At 40.0% G+C, this 27113-nt stretch overlaps 1 long non-coding RNA gene across 2 annotated transcripts; it reads left to right on the plus strand.

Annotated features, from left to right (window-relative positions):
- The first annotated feature begins 276 nt into the window (after positions 1–276).
- LOC127014904 (uncharacterized) lies at positions 277–26835 on the plus strand. 2 transcript variants are annotated; one of them, XR_007766239.1, is made up of 8 exons: positions 277–371; positions 3178–3372; positions 10991–11077; positions 13408–13540; positions 14945–15036; positions 21156–21353; positions 21451–21580; positions 25337–26835. It is a non-coding gene; the product is annotated as an uncharacterized LOC127014904 (long non-coding RNA). The 2 variants fall into 2 exon arrangements; XR_007766240.1 differs by having other exon boundaries at positions 21181–21353.
- The last annotated feature ends 278 nt before the right edge of the window (positions 26836–27113 follow it).

A 27113-nucleotide genomic window follows, 5' to 3' on the forward strand; every position in this document is an offset into this window, starting at 1 on the left:
CTTGCTAGTTGCTTTGTTCTTTGAGGATAGCTTCTATCTTCTACAGATGGTGAGGGACTCTCAGGAAGGTGAAGCTAGACATTTCATTTTAAGTTCATGTTGTCTATAGAGTTTTCTTTGCTGGGTTTTCTTCTCCTTCAGGAAATTCTTGCTTTTTAGAAAGTGAGATTCTTGGAACTGGAGAGGACTTAAGCTGCTGTCTTGAAATGCATTTCACATAAAAACAGAGAGGATCTCTAGCTTCTCCTTTAGTGTTTCTTCTTCTTTAGCAGGTGAGGACAAGAAGAATTTCTGCTTCAGAACTTGGCTGCTGAAGGCTGAGTTGCAGGGTTTGCTGGGAAGCTCCTGCCACTGTGCTCCAGGAGCTGATGGTAAGCCTCCAGCTGGAGGAGATTCCTGTTCTTCCAGTTAGTAATGGTATACTTCTAGTCCTATGCATTCAAATATATGATTCAGCTGTCTAAAATCATGAAACAATTTTACATCTGAGGCTGTATTTTTGCGGTGTTTGGGTCATATGTTCAAGTTTTATTGCTTACCATGAGGGCTAGAGCTCTTCTGGAGGCTGAGATTTTTGTTGTCCTTTGATCCAGGAGTTGGGGCTTTAATTAAAAGCGTCAAGCAGTTAGAGACTCACAGTAGAAGCATGAGGTTGCCACCTTGGACTTAAGGGAGAAGTAGAATTTTTCAGAGTGCATAAAGGCTACAAAGGTCACTTGTTCAATTTGAGCAGGGTTGGGTTGTTTGGTTGGTTTTTTTTTTCTCCCAACTAGAATCTCATCTAGGAAACCTAAGGGAAGTAGGGAAGTCGAAATGATTTGGATATGGTCTGAAAACAAAATCTGTGAAGAAAAACACCCATTTTAAGCATTTAGATAAAGATAGAAAATGTATTCAACTGATGAGTCTGGGCAAAATACTTCTTAAGGACAAAACAAGGCATAAAGTACTGCAGTTTGCAAAGAAGGGAGCACAGCACCAAAATAAATGATGTATTTATCTACAAATTAGATTCCCATTTATAAGGACGCATGTCACAAAACAATCACAGAGCAGAGCTGGTGATGGACATGGTAGATCTTCTGTCACTTGAAATATTTGTATCAAAAGTGAGCATCTTTTTAAAAGGTATGTTCCAGATCAAGCAGAGCTTGCGGCAAAGATTACACATGAAATTCTCCATGCTGTGTTATGCAGGAGGTCAGACTTTATGCTTATTATGGTCTTTTGGTCTTAACATCTATTAATCTCTTTCTGTGCACTTACAATGTTACGTGCACCAGATTTTCTCATCTCCTTGGGTTAACTAATCCAAGGGAGGGGGCTTAAGTTTCCTCTGGTTACAGCCTGTGAATTGCTTTAGGTTTTAGTGAAAACTCTTCCATCAAAATGTGTCTCGTCTGCACAAGACACAGATGCTGCAAAGAGGTGAATAGCACCCACAAGAGAGGACAAAATTAAGGTTGCTTCAGAGACTTTAAATATACATTTCTATGCAAATAGCTGTGTTGTGGCATTCTGGTTTTTTTTCTTTTTTACTATAATCTGAACTTTCAATTCCCAGGATTTTTTTAATGTTTTTTGACAAAACTCCAGTAGTGTCTTAAGGTTTTTCCCGTCACCAATAAACAGCTGTTTAGAAGCTTAACTCTAGTTTAATGAAATTGTTTTTGTCTGGGAATTTTCTGTAGGCCTTGTCGACCAGCCTTTCTTCTGCAGCACCAGCACAATTTAGCATAGAGATGGGGAAAGGGACCACTCCATTTTTCAGGTTTTCACAGTGACCACCAACCTGGCAAGTGGGGCATATTCAGCTGTCAGCTACGCTGGTGCAACCCCTGCTACCCACAAATCTGGTTTTGAGCTTGCTCTGCAGTTCAGACAGAAACATGCCTCCAGAGCTGATAAACCACTTCTAGTGGAGACAAAGCAAGGCTGTTGACTCGATGAAAGCAGTGTTCAAAATCAATTCCGGCTGGCAAACCTTAATGCATGCATTGTTTTCCAGTGACCAAGGCAGTGTTAGCAGGCTCCATAGCCTTTGCGAAAGCAATCACAATGGAGACACCAGAGTCCAGAGAGAGCAGAAGTGCTCTTCTTGACTCCTCACCTTCAGGGACAGTTGCTGGCTTTTCTAGCCATGAAGATAAATCATAAAACAAAGGAGGAAAGGTTTTTGTTTTTTATTTTTTTTCCCCAGGATAGCCGAGTGTCTTGTTCATCAGTATGCTGTATGAGATGTACTTTCTCTTATAAAAATGTGCTTGTTTCACTGTTCATTTATTATAAGAAATAACAGCGCTCACACGCCAGTTTTCTTCTATTTGAACCTAATTTCATGAATCCCTCCAGAAAGCTAAATATACCTATTCAATTTGCACTTAGGAAGTATATTGCTGCATTTATAAATACTCTAGTCTTTTCTCTGTAATAGTACAGATATTCTACTTCTGGAATTAAAATTCATCCTAATCTTCTATGTTTTACAAAACTTTGAGCATTCTCCCTGCTCTCAATTTCTGTCTTTTTTCTATCTTAGTGGTAGGCCACTATCTGGGCTTATTCTCAAGGGACCCTTCGTGAGGCTGTTAAGCTATAGTGCAAATACCTATATAATTTTTTTCTTTTTTTTTTTTTTAGGTGCCACATAATTCTTGAGCATGCTTCATAAATCCACCAAATGGCTGTTGCTTTTCCACCTGATGGCTCATCAGCTTGTAATTTTAGAGATACAAAAGAGAAAGACTAGTTACTTAGGCAGGTTTGGAAGCATGTAAGGAGCAGAGAGGGCAAAGTGCTTCCTTGGGGGATATCAGGGAGAGGTGCAAAAAGGGATTTTTAAGCCCTCAGATTGCAGCTGTTTGTTCTAGGTCCTTCCCCGCCCCAGTCAGCATCAGTTTTTATCATACAGTTTTCAATATTCCAGGTAGTTCAGTAAAATCTTCCCATGAAAAACAGGAAAACAAACGTCTTGCCATGTCACATGAGTCTGTGCCACATTCCACAAAGGAATTTTACTCACTTTTTAAATCTTTTTTCCACCTTTTCTGCATGCTAGGATCTGCTTCTGTTCTCATGGTGTAATATAAGAATTACTACTGAGGTGGAGAATAAGTGTAATAAATTAAAACCAGATCTGCTTAAGGCATGACTGACAATTTTTGTTTTGTCCTATAGTAAAAACCAGATGCATGATCATCGAAGAAATATTGCAAAACTTGTCAACTTATTCAAGACTCCTGCTGTTGAATTGCATCAATGTAACTGAAAGCCTACTCAGAACAAATGAACTGCTGTGCTGGAAACTTGTGCTTTTTATTGTAAGCCCTGCAACATTGGTGTTTTCCTTGTATTTTCAGCTCCTGGAGTCAGGTGATTTTAAAATTATTTTTCTGAACATATAAATATATATGCGTGTGTGTGTGTTTGATAGCTTGCTTTTCTGTACTTGTGGAGAAAGTTATGAAAATATGATTTAATTCCTAAAGTCTCAGAAGTGAGAAGGTAAACAAGAATTCAAATGTATTTATTTTTTTAAAATAGAAGGATTTCTTTTAGATATATCTCATGATTTTTTTTAGATTGGTTGTGTGGTTTGTTAACATTCAGGGTTGGAAATACTTAGGTTGCATATTGTTTCCAATTACATCTGTCCTGTACAGAGCAATCTGTTACACTGGTTTTTGATCTAGAGCAATATAACTGAGAGGAAAATTCTCCCTTCAAATGGACTTCATTTTCTCAAACCCTGGCAGCGTTTAAAAGTGATCTCCACCATCTCACTTTGCTTTATATTCAGTTCAATTTGAGATGTTTATTTTCATCCCCCCCTTTATATTATTTATTGCTCCCTTGAACAAAGCAATACATATTTCTTTCTCAGCAGAGGAACAACCTGGGCTTGTTTCCAAGACATTTTTGGAGAGAAGTAAACCATGGCCGCTTGCGGCAGTACAGAAGAGACTCTCAGCTATACCCTTATCAGGATAGGTTTGTGGTTATTAACTTAAGGTGCATCAGTGACCTGCTTAATTGAGAAATTCAAAGCAGAGAAAAAACAGGCCCCTGCTTCATTCATTCTGTAGTTTCATCCAATGAACAGCTTAGAAATAAACCCAACGTTGTCCAAAAAATGGCTTGAAGTTACTATGACTGCAGACAGGAATTGCTATGAATAATGTGTTCACTGGACAGATTGTTATGGGGAAGAAAAGGAATAGCATAATAGGAAGGAATAAAGGTAGTAACCTGTAGGTAATTACTTGCTATCTACAACTTACTGCAAGTATGGAAAAGAGTCTATTTTTGGTCCACATGGAGTGCTTTGTTTAGTAATTTAACCATCAGCCTTTTGATGTACATTGTATGCCTCTAGCAAGATGTTCTAGCATCCTATTTGCCTCCTTTGTTAACATAGCAGCGTATCAGGTTGAATGCTTCAGGAGTGTTTCTGAAATAACTACTAAATCTTTTTCTTGGACAGGCTGCTGTAACACCTCTCTATTTAGTGTATAATACCCACTTTGAGTTGTTGCTACAAGTCTTATTATTTTGTAAGCCTTCACTGGCTATGTATGGCATTATTTTAATAGGTGATGTTTCAGTAGTCCTTCCCTATCAGCTTTTTTTTTCCTCTGCTGCATATAGCCTCTCTGTATAGTATATAAATATAGATTATCACCGTTGTCTTTTTTTTTCTTATCTGAAGCATACAGCAGAAACAGAGGTGTCTGGAGAGCTAAAAACGATTAGAGGTATGGAAAAGACTTCCATAAGAAGACAGACAGAGAAGATTAATACTGCTTAATGTAGAGACACAAGGCCATGCTATATCTACACTAAATAATCAGTGTTACAGGGAAGGCAAATTGTGTGCATTTTGCTTCTCTCTAAGAGCAAAAGGATTTAATGCAACTGTCAAATTACAATGTAATATATGTAAAAATGCAAGGCAACACCTTTACAAAGAATGTGAATCAGGGAAACTTGTTGCTGTAAGGCAGCAATGGCTCTCTGTCCTGCCCTCTTTTACACCATGCTGGGGGCCTGATTCATTAAAAGCTGATGTTGCCACGTGCTTGTAAAACCAGTGGGAATGGAGTAAGTACAGGAGTGCTGCTGGGTGACCTGTGGGAGGGACTTGCTCTTCCTGGAAGATGGTCTGTAGTAAACATCTGGATGGCTGGCATGTTGGAGCACCTGCAGGGGGGTGCCCAAGGGCTGCCCACATGTACAAACAAGTCGTGCACATCCATATCTTCATGAGTTGCCATTGCTTTGAAGAGGTCCGTGGCATGCCAAAGCATGCAGCACCATCCATACTGAAGCATGGTGCACCCCACCACCTCGCTTAGTGCCCCAGCAGCCACGTGTCAAGTGGTCAAGGGTGCTGTTCCCAAAATTAAACTGATCCATCCTCAGCGCATAACCAGCTGTTTGGCATCACAGCCCTGGCAGTGCCTATCCCCCAATTTGCACCAACATGAGGAGGTTGTTTCCCAGTCACGTAAGCAAGACACCCGCACCCCAGCTCTTTCCTGCAGAAGGCCCCAGCTGTGTCCAGAGAGCATGTTTGCACTAGCCACCACAGCAGTGACCTAAAGGACAGGCAGGTTTTGAAGCACTGCTGACTGGCCGTTTCCAGAGGTAGGGACTTTGGTATGGATAGATGGATACATCGTTTTGATAATTCTTCAGCAAGTGCTAGAATCAGACATGAAGAAACCACTGATGCCCCTTCAGTATCAGGTTCATAGTGGTGTGACAGCCTGGCTCCACTGGAATTGCTTTGATGCATGTCCTCTGTCAGGGAAAGGGCAAGCTCTAAATTCCCTGGAGACAGCCATGTTCCTGTTGCTGAAAATCCTTTGATCCTAGAGTTATCCAGGTTGCCAAGTCACCTCCCTGGTTCTGGATGGGTGAGTTAAATTTCTTTTTGGAGATCTGGTGGCACATGGACTTACTCCAGGCTTCGTTTTATGCTGCTGCAGTGTGGTCTGTAATTATATCACGTAAGTTGTTAGTGTTGAGAGCTCTGGGCTATCTTGTTAGGTTTTTGCATGGTGAAGAGGAAAAAAAAAAAAACTTGTTCTCACATTCTATTCTCCATCTCTTTCCAGGATTTATATGCTATAGTGGGGGGCCTGTGTTATGTAGAGTTTGCATTGCATTGAGGAATCTTGAATGTAGAAGCCTACAGAGACTTAGCTTTGGACATGAGGGGGAGGAATTAAAATGGCATGCAATCTGCGGGTTTTTCTTTCTCACTATTATCTAAATTAACAGTTTACTGTTTTCTTTGTGTCTCTTCTATTATAGGCTTAAATGCTTAATCTAAAGCTTAAGGGCCTTAGCATGAACAAATTGAGAAAAGTCCATAAGGAAATACAGCTCTGGTTTCTTGAAACGGGCAGTATTTAAAGGACCAAATACCCAGACCTCCCACCCTGCAATTTTCTGTCACAGGGAGAGCGAGTGGCCTATACATGTGTGGCTCTGTGCTACCAGCACACCTGGCAAATTTGAAGGTGGGAAGCTTGCTGGGGAGAGGTAGCTCTGGTTGGCAAGCCTGATGGTCTTGGGAGCTGTGGGGAAAAAGGCCTCCCTTGGATGATGGGGAGCTAACGAAACCTGTGGCTGCAGTAGGCTTAGTTTAGTGTACATCTTACATGTACAGCTTCCCAGCTTTGTTAAATTCCTTGTTAAATCCAGAGGGATAACCTTACCCCACTCCAGAGCTGTAAATACTCTGCACTGGAAGTACTCACCTGCAGAGACCCAACAAATCCTGCTTTGCTGCTAGAGGAGAGATATCACACCTCTTCAGTAGGGACTGTGGACAGCCAGAGGACACGGAGGAGCACCAACTCAGGGACATTAGCTTATTAGAAACCTTGCATGAATTTTTTTCCTAGCAGAGCTCAAGATACCTCATATCAATAGCTTCTAAGAAGTTTTTTTAAATTTTATTTTATTCTTTTATGTTGCTGGCTAGTGGTCTTGATGAATAAGCATATAATTTTGTTTATTTCAACTTTATCAGCTATTTTCTGTTTTTGTTAAGGTGCATGGAGAGTTCTGGGCTTGGTCAGTCATTAAATGTAATTTATTTTAATTACTGCTTGAATCCCTGAGGAAATTAAATACAAACCACGTGCAGTTTAGCTACAGATCTGGCCTGCAAATACACAGAAATTCGGGATGATAAAACTGTGGTTTTGTGTTTCTTTCCTCTTGTCAGGCTTCTGCTAGCCAAGCTCAATATATTCAGGCACCAAGCACAAACTCAGGGAAAGTATTCATGGCGTGATGGAGAGAACATGCTTCTGGAGCATCATTGCGTGTGTTGATGGCACTCATTTTCCCAACAACTCCATATAGTTACTAAAATAACATTGGGCCCTGGAGCTGTTATGGCTAAAGGAGCTGCCCCAGGTCCAGCAAACTATGGAGGTGGACCAAGGATGTGCTTCTGAGTCATCTCTGTGAGTCACATGAGCCAGCCTTGCTGGCAGCTCCACTGCTTTAGACCTGTGCTCCGTGTGGTACATAGCCTGTTTTGTACTCTTTGAGATGACAACTATTTGTAAACTGGCAGCATAGGATAATTGTCTATGGGGTCATGAAAGGCATTTCAGATACCAGACAGTGGCAAACTGTCATTAGCGGAAGCTGACAGAGACAAGGAACAATGCTGATGCTAATATCCGTCAAAGGCAGAGCCTTGAGAGACTCAGTGGCATGAGGAAGGTCACCCAGATGAGAGGTCCAGCTTCTCTGGAAATGGCGCTCTAGGACTGTAAACAAGGGAGGAGGTTTGCATGGCTGTAGGGATTTATCCCTGATGTAGTAAGACTATGATACAAACACTACTGCCTTGTCGATGATTTTTCGTTAGACAGGGTTGGTTGAAAGAAAGCTTTGTCTCATAAAATGTGACATTATGTCTTAGCTTTTTTTTTTTGATGTGGTGATTGGCTAGACTGTAAGTGTTTCTTGTTTGTTTTCAGTTTAAGCTTTGGAAAAAAGCTATGCTTTCTAAAATGTCACACAATCCTCCTTCAGAAAGTATTCTCTTCAGATCATATTGTACTTCAATTTTTCAAATATATATTGACCTGAAATTTAATTTCATTGAACATTTTAAATTCACTACATGTAATAAGGAGTTTTTAGTTCTGAAAGAAAATGTCTATTAAAGTAGTGAAAATACTTGGTATGAAACAATCATTCTATAGTTAACCTGAGCTTTTCTATAGCAAACAAACTTTTAAAGTTTGAAGTGATGATGCCCCGTATACTACAACTCTGACAACTGAAAGGTTAGCAAAAAGTAGTTAAATGGTTTTTGGATCAAAATTATATTTAAGAATGCCCTTAGACCTGTCACTGAAAAAGACTGAAAAAGGAATGGAGTTGGAACAAGGAACAAAGGAGGCTCTCATCAAAAGAATATAGACACCTGTTGCCTAACCCACTCTCATCTTCTCACATTCTGGTATTATCATAAAAGGGAAGAATCTCAGATAGCAGGTCACTATGACCAGCAGCTAAACTGTGACACCACAATTGTATCTGGGTCAATCTGGGAGGAAAAAAAAAGAAATAAAAAGAAATTTTTTTTTATGCTGCTGCTGTGGGACCTGAAGTCCAGTGCTAAAGGTGTGAGAAGGAGAGTGTCCTAATCTACTTTATCAAGTTTTACCAGAAGTATGAAGGGAAAAGTACAGAAGGAGAAGTGTTGCTGAGGAAAAACAGTCAGGAATTGTACTGCTTATTACAGAAAGGCAGTGTCATAGACACTGTGCATCAGAACGGCCATACTTGGGAAGAGTTATCCAAAGGAGAGGGGTTCATTGTTACTCAGGAGTTAAGCTGGGTAAAAAGTATTTCGTTAACTGTATGTTCTGTTGTCAAAGTCCCCCATCTTTGGAATGGCCTGAATACAGGACTTATGAGGCCTGACTTTTGGAAAGCACATGCTCTCTTGGAGTTGCTGGGGCCCACAACTTTCATGGAGGATGCTTTGCTCACTGTGCTACATCCAGAGGTGGTACCTCTAGCAGCGCATGTTGCAGGGGTGGGCTTTGTTTCTACTGGAGATTAGGAGAAGGTCAGGTGGATCTGCACCAGTGCCCTGAGGACACTCATAGGTCTCGATCATTCTGCCCACCAGGTACCCCCACCCACACACCCACTGCCCATGGGCCAGGAGCCCCATATGACCCCAGCCCCAACTCTAAACATGTTGCTGGGACAGTCGAGGGACCACTTTGACAGCCTGGGTGCTGTGGGATGGTGCCCAGGGTGATGAGGGCACTGTCCCATGCTGGGGTCTCCTTGGTTCCCCACTCATCCCCTCTTGTGAAGCAGCCTGCTCCTGCTGCTCACTGACTCTCTGTTTTCATGACATCTTGTAAAGCTGCATTTATAGCATGAGTTAATGAGCAGATGCTCTTGATCTCTACTTCAGAAGAGCCATAGGCAGTTGAAAGTCTTCAAAATCTGTGTTTCTCTCTCCTTTTCATTCTTTTGCATGGAAGATATATAAAGAAACATATCTGGATGTTAGAGACACAGGTAATTTTAGAATAGATGTTAGAAGTTTGTAATTTTTAGAGGAATAAGCTTTCTGCCAGTCTCTTCTTTCCCAAAACTTACCTAGTGTTAAGGGACAATTTATGGGAATTTATGAAAAGGATTATACAATGATGTACAAAAGGCTGATTCTCAAGAAGTTTCCTCTGGTTCTGTTTCTGTAAATCTCAGGATCTTTGTGTTAGAGATTCTAGAGAAACACTTCTCTGGAGCGTGCTTATCTTTACTGGGCACTTCTGATTTTTAAGCCTTCTTCCATTGCATTAAACCCATTATTGCAAGGCTTCCAGCACCCTCCTCTTCTGACAGTTTTTCTGTCCTCCGGTTGCTTTCCTCCAGCAGAAGGGGAACTGCTCACTGTGCAGATCACCCAGCTATGCCAGGGTCACACAGGAGTCAGTCCTGTCCCAGCAGTTTTTACTGCTTCTGTAGCTCAAATTAAACTCTCAACTGGGGAGAAATGGGATTCCTCACAACCAAAAGCACGTGCTTTCCAGACTGGGATCTAGATTCTCAGTGAGACAGCATTTACTTCAAGCCTGGGAAGGACTTAAAGCTTCACATTTCTGACATCTTTATGTATAAAAGAGTTATTTTTGGTCAGTTTTAATGGTTTTCTATGATTCCCTTTGAGCTCTCTATAGCTGGTAATTACACACCTGCTTTTGCAGGCAATAGAAATATGAAATACATTTTTTAAACTGCCTTAAATTTCCATCAATGAGTTGTGTGGGTTTTTTTGTTATTTTGTGGGGGTTTTTGGTAGCTTGTCCAAATGGGGTACAGGCCTATGAGTCAAGGACAGAGAAGAGAAGAAACTCTTGCTTTTTTTTTTTTTTTTTTTTTCAGTCCGTAGACCCTTCTATCTGTTCTGCTCTAGTTTCCAAAGTAATTTGGGGGAGAATGTAAGGTGCGTGAGAAAGCAGGATGGAAAACCTCATTGGTAATATATGAGGCTACTTTGAGCAGAGCCTATACTGTGCATTGTGGCATTATGTACCATACCATGCATGGGCAGGGTGGGGCAGGGGATCCCTTAATACTTCGAGTTTGGCAGGGTTAGTCCTCTCAGGAATAGTAGCAATGATAAATTACAATACAGAGGATAGCCAGTATATGCTTCTGGGTACACCGCAGCAATACTGTGTTTGTACTCTATGATATTTACTTTTTTAGACTGTAATAAAAGCTAATTTTGTTTCAACAGCAGAAGGATCTGTGACCGTTTTTCCCCATGATGTTATTGAAGAAAAGAATATAGACACTACAAAGATATTTTCACATTTATTGCCAACTTTCTTTGACTGAAGTAGTACATGCCAGATGAATTATCACTGGTTGTCTTGCCCTATTTTTTTCGCCTAATATCATGGCTTTTTGTACCTATCCTTAGGAGATGCTGCTCCAAGGCTGACAGGGATAATGCAAAAGACCTGGAAGTCAAATAAAAAGCAGAAGTGACTGGCAGGAACAGAAGCCGGTAAGTACTGCAATAAAAGTGCTATTTAACCTGCTGGCTAATACAAAAAGGTTATTTCTACAGCAACTAGTGGAACAATATATTTAGCAATTAAGTTAATCCAAACAAATAGGGATTTTAACCCCATTGTCCTGGCTAAATTCCAGCTTAGGTAATTACATTCTGGCTACCTGCATTCCCTCTGGAGTTTCTGCTGGGTAAGTTACGACTTACAATGTGCATGTGTGTGTTGGGCTTGTTATGAACAGTTGTGTAGCATGTCAGCATCTGGTAAACCCTATCTGGTAAGAAAACCAGAGGTGAATGCATTTCATTGGAAGTAAGGAGCGACTGTTCTGTCATATTTAACTCGTTAGTAGGATTTGTAGATGCAACAAACACCAGAACTGGTGTGTTATAGTAATGGCCATAATATAAACAAACAGGCAGTGGTTAGAAATACACAAACAGACTGACAGACAAGCTGGATTAGCACTTTCTTTCCTCCCCGGCCTTCCTGTATTAGACTTTCCCGTGCTTCCTTCTGAAGCTGAACCTTTTTCTTTATGTCAAAGCCAGCTTGAAGTGGCTCCCTGTATTTTTAATCATGTCAGTTCATCCTCCTGGTTCACAGAGTAGCCACGTAAACAGATGCACAGGTGGAACTGAGGGGTGGCACTGGGGAGAGCAAAGGGACTGAGTAAACCAGCTTTGAGACAAAGCATCCTCTCCCAGTGGCACACATGCTACTCCAGGACTTTGGGACATTCAGCTGAGGCTGGCACATTTCTAAAGCCTTTCTGGGGAAATGCAGTGAAACACTGAATTCGGATCTAGCTTACATCTACTGTATCTGATACAAAGCAGTCTCTGGCTGTAGCTTTGATGCTGTTTTGAAGGGCCAGGAATATCCCAGTAATTTAATTCATTTTATTGACTGCAAGCTCATTTGGAAAGGATCTTCCCTGCGAAGCTGAAATATGAAAACATGAGTCAAGGGTAATGTACTCCGTTCTCCATGAATTTCCCTTTTCTTTTCCTGTTCCGTTTCAGAAAATATGGCATACTTTGTGAGCTGACAAGATGATTAAGCTGTAGCTAGCATACAGTGAGCAGGTCAGGGAGTCCTTTTCCCCCTCTGCTTTTTGATAGAGCTGAAGAGAAGGCTCATCCTTCCAAACATGAGGCACTAAGAATCCATTCAGATCAGTCACATACGAGATATGAGTGGGTAAATGCACTGGTATTTGGATGTGGAGCAACCAGGGAAATTCAGAACCACCAGCATTTGAATTGCAGTTTTGGGACAGCTTTGCCAAAACGTACACAGCCTGTTATCATAACCTGGACTTGGGAACTGTCTGTTCATGGTACTACTTGTAGAAAGTGAGGACACATTCACTTTCTGCTAAGAGCTGCAGTTACCTGGAGATCGGGCATCTGCATACCACCTCACAGGGAGCATCTGAGGGCAGTCAGCTCATTGTTACATGCAGTAGAATGAATTAACAGGAATAACGAGGTCTGAGGCAAAGAAGTGGTTCCTTTCACCTAGACAAATGTTTTAGCAGCTGCACAAAACACTTAGGGTCCTTGGGTGAATGAATTAATAGAAATGAACATTGGCAAGCAGATTGTAATGAGAATTGCTTTTGATCGCAAAGATCTTTTGGTGATTAAATCCAAAATCTGCGAATTTTTAAAATTGTTTTTATTTATTTATCAAAGGGAAAACATTTTCAGCAGGATAAATGGAAAACAAATGTATCAGCTTTAAGCTCTTCTTAACAAGTTTAATTTACTTCTGTTGAAATGATTCAGCCATCACCATTTCTCTACAATAGATATTTTGTTGGGGAAACTAATTTGAATGTGCATGATAGATGAACTGCATTGAAAATTCCAATTTTTATCAGCTCTAACCCTTGATCTTAATTAACTCCACACCTGTTTCCATAGAAACCAGCAATACAATCAATAAAATACTACAGCTACCTGCTTGTATTCAAGAACTATACAGAAAAAAAATTATTTTCAGTTATTTGCTTCTGACCAGTTTGTGGACACAGCAACAAGTGTACTGTATTGCCCTCAAAGGCATTGCTGGGCTTGATCAAGGGCCTGATCCCTGCTAGAGAAAAGTACATCACATAGTGAAATTCCCTCTGCTGCACATGTGGGTGAGTAAGACGTAAAATAAGGGTGGTACCTTTCTTCTCATTGATTGACAGCAGTTCTGATGGGGACAATGGAAGGAAGCACTTCTAACTTTTTTCCATAGAGAGAGGAGTCAGATCAATATTCAATATCTATTTCATGGGAGAAACTCTTGTGTTATCCTCTATCCACAGGAAAAGGTCAAGGCAAAGTGAAGGAGTACAGCTGCAGTGTCCTTGGGAACACATTTGGGTAATGTCCTCCAGCTGCCTGAGTACCTGCACCACCAGTGCTTGCAACACTCTCTCCCTCCTACAGTAATTCTTTGTAAGCCAAGTGCATTGCTATGCCATGTAATTTTCAGCCTTCAGAGTACTGCACTTAGAAGTCTATTAGTGGGCACTCTGATGTACCTTGCTATTGTTCAAGTCTAAGGTTGCAGGAGTGTAGTTTAGCCTAAGTATATTGTTAATCAGTGGTCATGCAATATATCCTTGGTTTTTGAAAAACACTTTCTTAGAAAAGAGTTATGTAGAAAGGAGCTGTGCTCTGTTAGGGTCAGAAGGGTTGATGAGGCTTGGCATATTGTCATGGTGGAATTCGGGATAGGGCGAACACAGGGACATAACCACATCACTTAGTGACATATAATCTGAAATGTGTTTACCAAGTGGGATGGGCCTGGAGAGTGGATAACAATTTTTAATAGTAAGATTTCTGTTCAGAGACACTTGTACGTGACACACTCATGCCAGCCAAGGCCCCAGCCCATCTGGCCCAGTTTGTACCAGCACCCAGGGAGAGAAATGCTCACCCTGACTGACTTCTTCAGGTCCTGGCTTGCAGCTCCTGCACATAACATTTCCAGCTCCTGCTCAGCCTTCTGCATGGCATCAGGCAGCTGTGGGGACGCACGTCTCCAAACTCATTAGGATCCCATCAACTCCACTGTGGCTGATTTTTTGTAATCTAATTTCAGTCACATGGCCAGTACTGTGCCATGTGTATTTTATCCATCTATATTTTAATACATTTTTGTATAAAGCATAATCACCTGTTGGTATGTTTTATGCATTTTTAATGCATTGATATACTCCATGTTAAGAGGTACATAGTGCCTCCCTAGACGGAAAGAACATTTTATTACTCAGGAAGTTAACAATTGGCTTAGTCAAGCACAAAAGAGGGCTGCACCTGACCTGTCAGACATATGGATGCTTCCAAAGAGGTGAGAGTAGTTAATAGTCTAATAAGAAATGTCAAGTAATTCTATGAAGAAGGATAGGGGAATGAGAATGAAACTCAGAAACTCATTGAATCCTCAAGGAAGCTCCCTCATAGAAGTGCAAAACCCAGCCTATTTCCCCAGACCAAGAGGCTCTTCTATGAATGTAACTCAGAGGTAAAGAATTGGTAAAGAACTGGAGCCTCTGCTAGAAGTCTGAGAATGTCTAATAACCTGAAAAGCTGAAAGAGCGAGAGACTTCTTTTTGCAGACAAGATACATGCATGCTTTGTAATTGTGTTTATATACTTTGGACTTTTGTAAATTAATACTTGCATTTGAAGTCATTTTAACCTGGCTTGAGTTCTGAGGGGTTTCAAGCTTATTAGCATCAAGGTATTCCATTTCTGTTAGAGGGAGATCTTTACAGTCATTGGGGTACTGGTATTTTTTTTTTTGTTTTGGTTTGGTTTTTTCCTGTACTAACTCTTTTAAATTTCTCCAAGGTGACCAAGCAGTAACAGCTGCAGGCTCTAGGACCACTTGGGATGCAGGGGGTGGATGGAAGAAATGTCTGATGGATACAGCTGTTATCCAAGTAAGTATCTTGCTGTATAGAGAGATAACAGAGAAAATGTCAGAAGCCTGAGGGTCCTGAGGGAGTCTGACACTGAGAGATAGTGGGTTTGATCTCATCTGTGTAAAAAACCAAACAAACAAAAAACCCCCAACAAAACCAACAAAAAAACTCCCAAACAAATAAACAAACAAACAAACTACTTGGCTACAGGCTCTGTGCTGTGTGGTCCTGGATGTTAGTGACAGTGTCCTGCAGCTTGCTATATACGATCACAACCATCTGGGTCTTTCACAATACTGATACAAAGTTAAGTGTCATATTATTGTTAAACATTGTGATCCTATTACCATTAATAAATGGGGCAGGGGATTCAGGAGCACAGTTGCAGTGGCCACAGAGGGTGCAGACAGATTTTAAGGTGCATATTGCAGTTACCACAAGAGTACCAGCACCTAACACTCTTGGTAATGCATACATTTAGAAATTCAGCTCCACTGTGGTACTGATAGTTTGTCCATCACTAACAAGAGCTAGCTCATTTTTTTTCAAGAGCTGTGAGAGTACTGTATGGTTGGAATATGCATTTGAGAAGGGATGTGATAAATTGCCCAGAAAATTAGTTTTTTCTGCTTTATATATTTTCCCTTAAAGAATTCCCCTGGGTGTTTTTATTTAAGCAAATGAAAACTTAAAGGCATTTGTATATGTTCATGTTTCTGTGAGTGCACATATCTAGATTATTAGATTCTTTCTTTCCCCTCCCCGTCATGGAGATAGACACACACAAAAGTTTATGTGTGTGCATTCATGTATTACAGGTAGGACTGATGACAGTTTCAGTAATTAAAGTTGCCAAACACTTCCCATTACAAGAAACTGAAAATAGGGTGTTATAGCTCTCCAAAACATGAATTTTGAGGGCAGGGTTTTCTGTAACAGACCATCCAAATTTTTTATATATATATATATATATATATATTTTTATATATATATATATATATATATATAAATTTCAACAAGAATGTTCCGTTGTTTTACAACTGAAACATGACAAAACAAGTTTCTCTTGTCTTAAAAAAATTGAGTGAGTCATCAGAAGGTTCTAGTATTCCCACTTTCAGATTGAGGCGTCAAAATCTGAACGGAGCAGGGAGTTTCTGTTAGGGAAGCTCCTGCTGTTATGTCTATTAAAAAAAAACCCAAACAATTCTACTGTCAGTCAAACTATAAGCCTTTGAAAATATCTGATTTGCTGGAGTTCAACAAAGTTCATAAGTTTGACAGCTAAGTCTCCCAAAGCTTCTGCTTGGATGGGGCATGGTTTAGTACAGGACTGAAACAGCCTGCATGGTAATTACGTGTAATGTCAGGCCTGAGCACTACCAACAAAAGGAAGGATTTTATTCCCCCTCTCCAAGAAGAGAAGCCCCTGCAGGGCACCAATACCAGAAATATGATCCCTTCACAGGAATGAGAGCTGGAATTTGCTGAGGAGGCAGGCATATGCCGGTGACAACATGAAACGAGGCCAAAGGGCAAAAGCTAGAAGTGTAGAGGTGGTGGAGGAAAAGGAGGAAAAAAAGCATGAAAGCTGTGAGGAAAGGAGATGGGGACTGCTGGGCAAGATGAGCAAGAAGAAAATAGATGGGGGAAGGGATAAAGTTTGTGTGAAGATAAGAAGAGATTACAAGACTGGCTGGACTGGAAAAATGGAAACTAAATTAATGGAGCAAGGGATAGAGAAAAATGATGAAAAACAGCTAAGATACAAAGGGTGGGATTCTTAGAAACATCTGAAAGAGGAACACAGAGGTGGCATTGAGACTGGCTGAGGAACTGGCAAGACCATTTCAGACTGGGAACTGGTGTGAGAAGGGAAGGTGAAGCTGGGGAAAGGGAAACGCAGAGAAGGTGAAGAGCTGGCAGAGTAGAAACCAGACCCATTTGAGAAATGATGCAATGAACAAGAGAAAAAATTGGGACTCTAATAGAAAGTCCTGTCATTTATTAGTCACTAATTTTTGTTTGTCACAAACAAGGCATCCAGAATTAGTGTATTTTTTCCTTATTCTAATTTCTTGGTATCTGTTTCCCTTTTGTAAACTGGGGATGGTTCTGTCCCCTCACCTCAGAAAAGTATTGGGAAGATAAATTGCATAATGTTTATGAAGCACTCACATACGCTAATGATGAGCACCACAGAAAAACCCAGGAGGAAATTAATAATTCTGTCTTCAGAACCACATCTGTAAATGTGCAGTAAATAAGGCCTGGGGCAATACATTGAACAACAAGCAGAAAACAAAATATTGAATTGCTGCTCATTAAGTGAGCACAGTCCATTCTATGCACAAAAGGAGGCAGGAAAAGTGCTGTGGAAAAAATACACTTGTATCATCAAAGATTATATCATAATTCACATAGAAAAGGGAATCTGAGCTGAGGCAGCACTAGCAATCTTAATTCTTTCCTTTCCTAACCCTAAGAAAGTTTGCCTTTATGACCTTAATAATGTTCTCCTAGTATTTTCGTGTTTGTGAAGCTGTAGGTGTGTAGCACAAAATGTTATCTCATGAAGCTTGAAAAGCACAAGAAAGCAATATGGTTTAAAGAACAGATTTCTGTTCAAGTAGCACAAAAACAATTCCACTATTAGAAAGAGATTTGAGGTATGTAATTGCATGTTATCTGGCATGGGTATGCTTATAACTGTAATAAAAATGTTCTAATCTCCCTTTTCATGCCCATCCAACCTTCTCTAGCACACTATTCCATTGTGAACTTAAAAGCAGCTCTAACATGCTAGGAGGAATGAGGCAGGAGTGTTCATGACGATCAGGATGGTTTTTCCTACTAAGTTGCATTTTGTTTATAAGTAAACATGGAGTTGAAATGGCCCCTTCTTTAGAAGTAGTGTTTGCAGTTCTACAGGTATTGACTTAGTAGCGCTACATTACCTAGCTGACTGAGCTGGATTCCTCTGAATAAGGATATGAAACTTGTACCTAGTGTTCTAATTAAAGATGAAGGCCATTCGTCTCTGTAATTGCAACAATGCCCTCCAGGATAATTTCATCCCAAATGTACCATTCTTCCTTTGCCCGAACAAGTGACTTACTTAAAAACCATCTGGAGCCTTGCCAAGCACGAAGAGAAAAATTTACTGGCTGTGATATCACACCAGAAAACATTACAGGATGAAAAATTGAATAGGTCAAGGAAAGTGGTGAGATTTTTCTATCAAGCTTCTGGAAGTATTGACATCTAATGCCTGAACATTAGTGGTCATATCATCTAATTTTTCCCACAAACTAGTAGGAGTCATCTGTTAATAAGTAAAGATTTTCTAAAATGCTCTGTAACCTTTGGGGCTGCCAAGCTTTTTCTTCTTGAGGAAAAAAGGCGAGTGAATTAGGCCTGGGAGCAGGATGTGCAATCAGAGGAAAGCTGCAGAGTGCAGTCAGTGGAGCTCTCTGGGCATGTATGGAATTTCCAGCCTTAGGAAATGGGTTCCTCTGTAAACCAGCCAGCTCAGTGAGCAGGAGTCATAGGATTATTGGGGCTGGGTTTTACAGACCCAGAATACTCTCCAGACTTAGAATTTATTTGCACTTTGTAGGACATAACCTGAATATCAAAAAAGGAAAAGAGTATGTTGGCCTTAGGCCTTACTTGGCCTAAGGATATGCACTAAGAGGCCTCTTTGTTTTTCAATGGGCAAGAATTGCCCCATTAGCTTCAACATTTATTTCACGTATTCTCTGGAGTGAGAATTTTCCTTCTGTGGTCTACCAAGCTGCTAGAAACAGTGGACATCATAACATTAGAAAGGAGATTACTAGAACTAAAGAACTTTAAGACCTCAGTGAGGGAAACTACGTGTTTATAGAATATGAACCTGATGTTTCTCTGTCATGTATTTTTTGCCTTAACTGGTCATGCACTGCTGCACCAACACATGAAAGAGATGATCTGAGGCACAAATCCTAAAAGAGTGGTAACATCTCTCTCCCATTGATTACACTGAGAATTGGGAAATTATCACCCTTCAGGCAATGAGTTTTTTATTGATCACACCTAGCTTTAGAAAGCTGAAAATGCCAGAATGCAAACACAGTATTTTTCATGCAATTTAGTGTGTTTTTATTAAAAGAAAAAAGAAAAGAAAGAAAGAAAAAGAAGCCTTGGCCCATCTGAATTCTGGCATTTCAAGTTTTTTTTCTGTGATAAGTCCCAAATGGATCATATACTACTAGCAGCCAGATCTTCTCTCTTTTAGAAATCAGTTTGTGCTTCGTATAGTACCATATGACTTGACAGATGGGACCAGGCATAAATGAATACAAACCTAGGTACATCTTCGTAAGATCTCCTCTTCCTCTTCCTCTCCCCTTCCTTTTTTCATTTCTTAAGAGCTGAAGCTTGAAAAGCAGTTTTCAAACCAGACTTTCTTTTGCTGGAACATGTTGAAAATCAATTGTCTCTATTGAGCACACCAAGAACATGATTTGTTGTTGTTGTCGCTGAGACATGGAGATCTGATGACTCAAAAAATTACTGATACCTGTGGGGGCTAAATTGCGTGCTGCTTCTGGATTACTGTGTGTCCCAGTACCCTGGGAGATACAGCTGGTGTCACTTCAAGTGTACTTAGGCAACTACATGCAGGGTGGCATCCTGCTGTCTATTAGCAGTGGCAAAGGTCTTGCAGTAATGATCATAACTCAAAATTTTATAATGTAAAGAAGGAAATGGTGGAATGATGGAGTGGGAGGTCCTGCAGAAACCTGTAATCACTGATGATCCCTGCCTCTGGGGGACAAGAAAAGGAAGACACTTGCAAAAGCAAGCTAAAATAGGGAAAAAAAATCAACTTTCTCGGCCTCCTAGTGAAGATTTCACCTTGGATTTCACAGAGTTTCTCTCCTATGTCTTACCTTGGACACTTACCCAGGAGCTAGATGTCAGTTCTGGTGGGACAGGTTCTTCTTCCACTCTGGTATGACCTGGGAGCATGTCATTAAAATTGAAAGTATTTACACTCTTGTAAATTTGAGAGCTATTTATACCCTGATTCTGCAAGATACTTTTTTATGTGTCTAGTTTATATATCTGAGTATTCCTATTAAGATCAGTCAATCTACTTAGATACTTAAAATTAGGCTCAAAATTAGTACTTTGCTGAAACATGTCTTAAGTGAAGTGAATGAAAACAATGTTTGGCTTTACGGTTGCTGATTTTTCAAAGCCTCAGTCAGGAAAAAATAGATCAGTAATGTTTGTCTTGTTTTATTCTGCAGTGAACAATAGGCTGTAACAAAAATCTTAATGGTTACTGTATAATTGTGAACCAGATATAAGGTCCAGGTATCAGTCACTGATACTCTTTGTACTGTGAACGTTTGATAGTGAAATAGTGAAACTTTTTATCTTTGAGTAAATTGCAAGAGCAAACTTCAAGTAAACTCAAGTGTCTTTTTCTTTTAATGGAATCTATGATCTGTCTAGAAAGGTACATATGAGCCTGGAAAAATGCAAGATGGAAAAACATGCCATTCGTTATAACTAGAATAGCTTTCCTTAAGACACTGTATCAGAGGTCTCATCTTCTGCTCAGACAGATGGAGAAAAAGCTTCAACCCAAAGCAGTGGCAACATCACTGCATGAGTCAAACATATGAGGGCAGGTGGGACCAGAGAATGGTTTACAGCTGGCACACAGCACTCCCATTCTCTCTGCTGGTGCCAACTCTGTCCCATTCCTCAGTGAATGTGTTGCTACCACTATTTCCACCATGATGCCTGGGGAAGGATTTTGTTCATATCTTGTTGATGAAACAGTCTTTTTTTTACTGGTGATTTTCCCTTGACTTATTTTGCCATCACCTTCCCTTTCAGATGAGGGGAAAAGAAAGGTGTTATTTTGTCCTTGCCTCATCCCTACCACAAAAGCACTTGTTGCTGGATTCTGCCTGAGATAATCTGATGCCATTCCCAGAGCATGCAGTCACAGTTCCCTTGAGTTCAAGAATAACAATTAAATACCATGTGTCATTTCTGCTGGAGAGTTAATGTGTTTGTAATTTCCTTTTTCTCTACTAAAATACAAGAAGATAACTGTGTTCTTTTCTTTATAGTCTTGTATGATCTACTGCTCTGCAGGGACAGAGATCACTTGTGTGTGAGAAAGAGAGAGCAATTGCTTATTGATGTAATGGAAGCAAATGAAGATAATGTAAAGGGCAGGTAAATGACAGCATCTTTCTGGAAGATATGCAGAAGCTTTCCTGCTTCTTCTGAGGTACTTGCAAATTTTGCCAGTTACTCGCCCTAAGGTGAGTCTGAAAATGCACTACTAGAGTAAAAGTTCAGAATATGAGTAATTAAGGAAGTCCTTATCACTGTTCTCATTTTATCTGTCTTCTGTTTCAGTGGTGTTTGTTTCCTTTCCACAAAGATGACAACAGCTCTGAATGCTGATAAAACAAAGCTTGGCAGAGTCCCAAGCAAGATATCTTGTTCCGGGACTACGGTCAGCCTGAGCTTCTCACTTACCTTGCAGGTATGCCATGATTTTTCATAGGCTGGACTGGCCACCTCTGCTAATAAAGACAATTGGGATTATTAATTGTGGTTATGCCTGTGTTTGGATGCTAATATTCAACATATTTAAGATGGCTTTTGTGGGCAGACATGAGCTCATTCTACCTGTGCTCCAAGCCAACATATTGGTCTGCTACTGTAGAAGAATCTATTAGCGCAGGCTGGTGCCATATTAACTGTGGCTACAAGGTCTTGGTGTGAAGTACAGAGCAGATAGTCACCTGCTGCACAGGCATAACCTTAAGTGCGCAAAGTCAGATCCTTCAATATGACAGAGTTACCCCTGTGGCAAGGAAGTGACTATGGATCATCTCCACCTTTGTCTTGTCCCATTTCCAACCTGGGATACATGTGTGCTACCAGTCCCTGAATGGTAGTGCCTCCTGAAAAGAGATCTTCCCCCTCAGTCAGAGGACAGCCTTAGCCTGAGGTCCTCTTCAGTTCAGCCCAACACTCTCAAATACAGGAGATACTAGAGGCACTTTGAGAGCAATTTCTGATTTTCTCAAATTGACTCATTGTTTATAATGATTTGTCATATTAGTTTTGGTTAGCTATTTTTAATGGTTTATTGCACAGCTGAGCAAATTAATCTTTGTTCATATACAGGGCATTGCAGTGGTTATTTTGTAGCATTAGAAATTTTCAAGGGAATAACAATAAGTAGCTAATAGGTAGTGCCTTCTCACCCGCTAATATAATATTCACCTGAGACCTGACAGTTATAATATATTATTGTATGGCACCTTATTGTTCTACACTTAGAGGGGAAAAAAAAGAAAAAATAGGGAAAGGCCCATACCTAGTTCATAAGTGTAGATCTAAATAAACCAGGCACTTGCAGGGTTGAGAAAGATTAGGCATTACAGAAAAGGATCTGGAAGGCCTTGCAAGAATTTTGGCAGAGCAAGAAATGAAATCCAAGCATCCCATGTCTAGTTTAGTACATTTTTGATAAGATGAATAGTGATTAATTTTCTATTGCTATAGCTTATATTGCACTGTTTGCAATATGTTTCTGCACGTGACCTTACGTATGCTTTCCTCTGCAGCTTGTATATAAATCAGAACGTTCACATCCTAGATTCCTTCCACCTTTCAGACCCATCTTCAGATATTCAGCAGGACTGCTTGATAACTTTGTATTTTGACTTTTCTGCAAGTGTCCTCCAGGAAAGCGCGTGTCACTCTGAGGCATCCTGACAATGGCTGAATCATGCTCTGTTTCACATTGCACTGAATCATTTGTAAACCACCTCACAAGTCATTGTTTATTTTAAAAAGCTATTTTAAAAAAAGCCCAAAACAGTTCTGCCAGTCAGAGGGTATATCCAATAACACAAAACTGAAGCACTGACCAAACTCTTTGTATGTGATAATTGGGAGCTAAACCCACACATTTTTATTTTCTTCTCATACATTTGTTATATGCAGAGTCTCTGTCTAATAGGTTACTTTAGAATCAATATTTACAATAAAAGCTCATTCATGTGTTGTTTTCTAGTCCTTGACAAGATGACAAAAACATTTAAAATAAAACAATAAGGAATGCAAAGTGTCAGGATGACTTTTTCAATCCATAAGATTTCTTGGTAAAATGCATTAATGCTTTGGGACATGGTATTTTTACAAATACCAAGCATTCGTCTGACATCCAGATAGTGTAACTCCACTTGTGTTTACCAGCAAACTTGTGGAACATTTCTATTCCCCAAAAATATATTAAAAAAAGATAATTTCAACCAGGTTTGGACACTTGTAATTTGGGGCACTCAATGCATTATATAGAGCCTGCAAACTCAAGGCAGTTTATTGCAGTATTTATTTTGACTGGTGCTTAAACAATGCCTAATATTGTCCCTTTTGATGGCTCTAGATATATGCTAAGATATCACAGAAAGGGTGTGGTGTAAGAACTGGAGCAGACCAGAGCAGAATACACAGTTCCGATATGACAGTCATGATTTGTCTCCAGAATGCACAAATAACTTCAGAGAATCAATTAACATTATCTCCGTGCATCCTACATGCAAAGTACAATGATTATAAACGTAACAAAACATAAAGACTGAAGCCTTCTTTCCTGTTGGATATTAAACTGGACTCTCACTACTTGGAAAATCTCTGTGCTCTAAATAGCACACTGTTTCCATGGCAATGTGCAGTTCAGTTTTTAACTTTTCAACACATAAAAATGGTAATTTATTTGTTTTAAGCACTCTTGCAGTTGTCATAGCTGGGAAAGCCTCAGGATCAGGCACTTTCCAGGAGCAGTGGAGCCGTCAGGTTAAAGACTGGGTTAACTGCCAGGAAGTACCCGACCTGAAGGTCATTATTGCCTAATTATATTATTATTTCCTGTCAGCTCAGCTTGTGAAGTGGCACTCAAAGCATTAGGCAGTCAGCACACTTAGAGCATTCAAACAAATTTTGTTTCTTTTGTTCTTGATGTTAAGGACTTCTTTGTAAGTGAATGCAGCCTGTGATGAAGTAGAGGCATAATAAATCCTGTGCCCAGAGTGCCTGACTTTCACAGCTACTACCATTATAACCTTTTTTTTTTTTTTAATTTGTGATAAGGGTACATATTGTCATCTCCTTGAGGAAGCAAGGCAATAAGTTTATATTTTCAGCATTCTTTCTGTATTGTTTAATTCTTTGATAGCTTGGCTTTCTGCTGTAAAAATCATTGGCCTTGAGACTGTCAGAGCCCTGCCTGGTGAAGTGCTAAGCATTTTGGTTTCAATCCAACAGAGCACTCAGGCAGATGTTCAGCTTCAAGTATGCAGGTAATTTTTACTGAAGACTAGGAAAAAATCTCTTGTCCTAACCTCAGAGCCTTCTGTGATTTTCTTGACTAGAACTGGAGCATTCAGTACCTATGGGATTTAACCTATGGATCAGCAATTCCTAAATTTTGAGCTCTGAAAAGAGCTTGAAAGAAATTCAGCTTTGCTTGATATTTTGGCTAGTAATGGGGTTGTCACCCTTTACAGAGAAATAATTTCATACAACAGCAACTAGGATGCTGCCGTGATGTTTTGGGAGCAAAGGAAGTGGGAACGTTTATTGCAAATTTGAATAAGCCTAGGACCAGTCTTTAAGATGTACAAATTGTGGATAAGAGAGTTAGTTCATTCACACTAAAATGACCAGCATCAACACAACCCTTCTTACCATCTCCTCAACTGGAGTAGGCTAATGCCCACTAATATATCTAGGCCACAACAGTAAGTATATTCAAACTAAGTGCAAAGAGCTTGAATCATGCTTAATTGTCTCCCTGAATCCCACATAAATACTTGGACAGTGCAGGACCATGGCTTACTTTCAAAATGTGGTCAAAAGGTTTGTAGATTATGTTAAGTTACAAAGTATAGTTAAGGGGGATTTTAAACTGAGACAGGAAAATGATTATTTTGTCATCGGTTCCTACAAAGTGCTTGGTTTTTCTGTGTGAGGATTCTCCCACTGTGATTCATGGACCAGGACAGGGAACTCTTCTCTGGTCTGCATAATTTGTTTGGAAAATTAAGATGTGGGACACTGAGGTTGGGAAAGGATTGGTAATAGTCTTGACTATTGGTACCAATAGCACCAACCATCATGAAACAGATTACAGAGTGAGCACTGCAGAACAGGTCACATCCATGGACTTCAGTGATTCCCCATCTGTTGCCATCACATTATGCAGGTTTCTTGTATTCTCCCTTAGGCATTCAGTCTTCAAAAGCCAGGAACATACATCTGTGGGAGGTAAAGTTACAACAGAATTTTGAATAAACTGAACCTGGAAACGCTTCCAGCTCAGCTAACAGAATGACGTGGTGGCCTTGGAAAATGACACGCTCTGAAGGCTGGCACTGGGGGAAATGAAGATGCAGAGTTAGAAGGGTTTTGAACACGTGGGAAAATGATGGAGAAACAGCTTCAAAATGCTTACTCAGCTCCTTCAAATCTTCATGCTGGACAACAGGGATATATATGAGCTGTAAAGAAAGGTACCTCCCAGTGAGTATGTTTTCTTTTATTTTTATAATTAGCCTCATTGGAGCACCAATCCAGAGACTTCTGGACTTGGAGGGAGACTTGTCATCATAACTGAGCAAAACAAGGATTCGGGTTTATTCCGATACTTATTCATAATGCAGATCCCAGTATGGGTAAAGACAGAGCTTATAGTGGGACTCATAATTCAATCTTGAGTCTTATCATTTGCATGTGGGAAAAGAAACCCATTCCTCCTAAGCAGACATATACCATAAAACCTTCTCATAAGGCTGGAAGGGGCATTTGCAGTCCGTTATCCTTCTCAACAAAGGAATAACTGTCCAAAGCCATTACATTTCTCAAATCCTTTTTTACAGTATTTATAGAGAAAGGCCATAAATATCCTAGAATAAAGTAACTGACCATGGACTCGCTGGGAATGCTGGTATTTTTTCTCTACTAGTTTGTTTGGTTTTTTAAACTATGATGTTGTCACTAAGTTCTCTGACACCAGATGTCATGACTAATATTCTCCTTATTTTGTTAGCTTGTTCTGTTAGAGTAAGGACTCAGAGAAACTGGGGCCATCCCTTTCTATTCCCAAAGATTATCTTTTTCACTTTAGTTGCCACTACATTTGTCATAATGCTATGAAGCCGGTCTGAAGAGCTTTGCAAAGACCTTAAAACTGGTAGAAGTCATTCTTTTGCCTATCATGAGAACAGAATCTGGCATTTAATCCATTGGAATAGCTAGATATCATCAAGGAGCTTTCTGAAAACAAACTCTCTAATCTGTATCATTTGCAAATAAATAAACAAGATGTCTGGTCGTCTTTCTCGGATAGCTACAGTGAAAGGACATATACGCAAACATATTAAAACAATATCAGAAAAGCCAGAAACAGGCTGCGTCTTATAAAGCTATTCACTGGATTTAAATGGTTGTGGATAGATCATATTAGAAAATGGACATGAACAGAATAGAGATGGATCCGTATCAGCACACAGAGATGTTTAGAACACTTTTTCATTGCAAGATACTATTCCTGTACCTCCGCTCGTCATTTTTGGTTTCTAGTGGTTCTGAACAAAATGGTATTTCTGTAGACATGGCCATCACTTACAATTATTTAAGAAATATTGCAAGGAAATATGCATCTCTGGGATGTTCACCATGTTCTCCAGAGCCAAACTGGTGGCCTTGTGTTTTGTGTCTTGTGCTCATGTGGATGCTTGTAAAATCCTAATTCATAAGTAAATCTCATATATAGAATGGCAGAGGTGTGCAAACTAGTTTTTTGTTATCTGTCACTATTCCTCGTAGCAATTAGGGGAACATCTCCGTCTTCTCCCTCCCCTGCCCAGAGTGCAATATGCATGCATATTCACAGACCAGTGAAGCACTTGTGATGAGCCCACGCCAAGATGTCAGTCAAGGACCTGGGAAACTTGCTAAAAAACCTGTTCTTGTGTTGGGCTAGTTAACTCTTTGCATACTGG

Source organism: Gymnogyps californianus, chromosome 3, assembly GCF_018139145.2.
Source record: "Gymnogyps californianus isolate 813 chromosome 3, ASM1813914v2, whole genome shotgun sequence".
Lineage (NCBI taxonomy): Eukaryota > Metazoa > Chordata > Aves > Accipitriformes > Cathartidae > Gymnogyps > Gymnogyps californianus.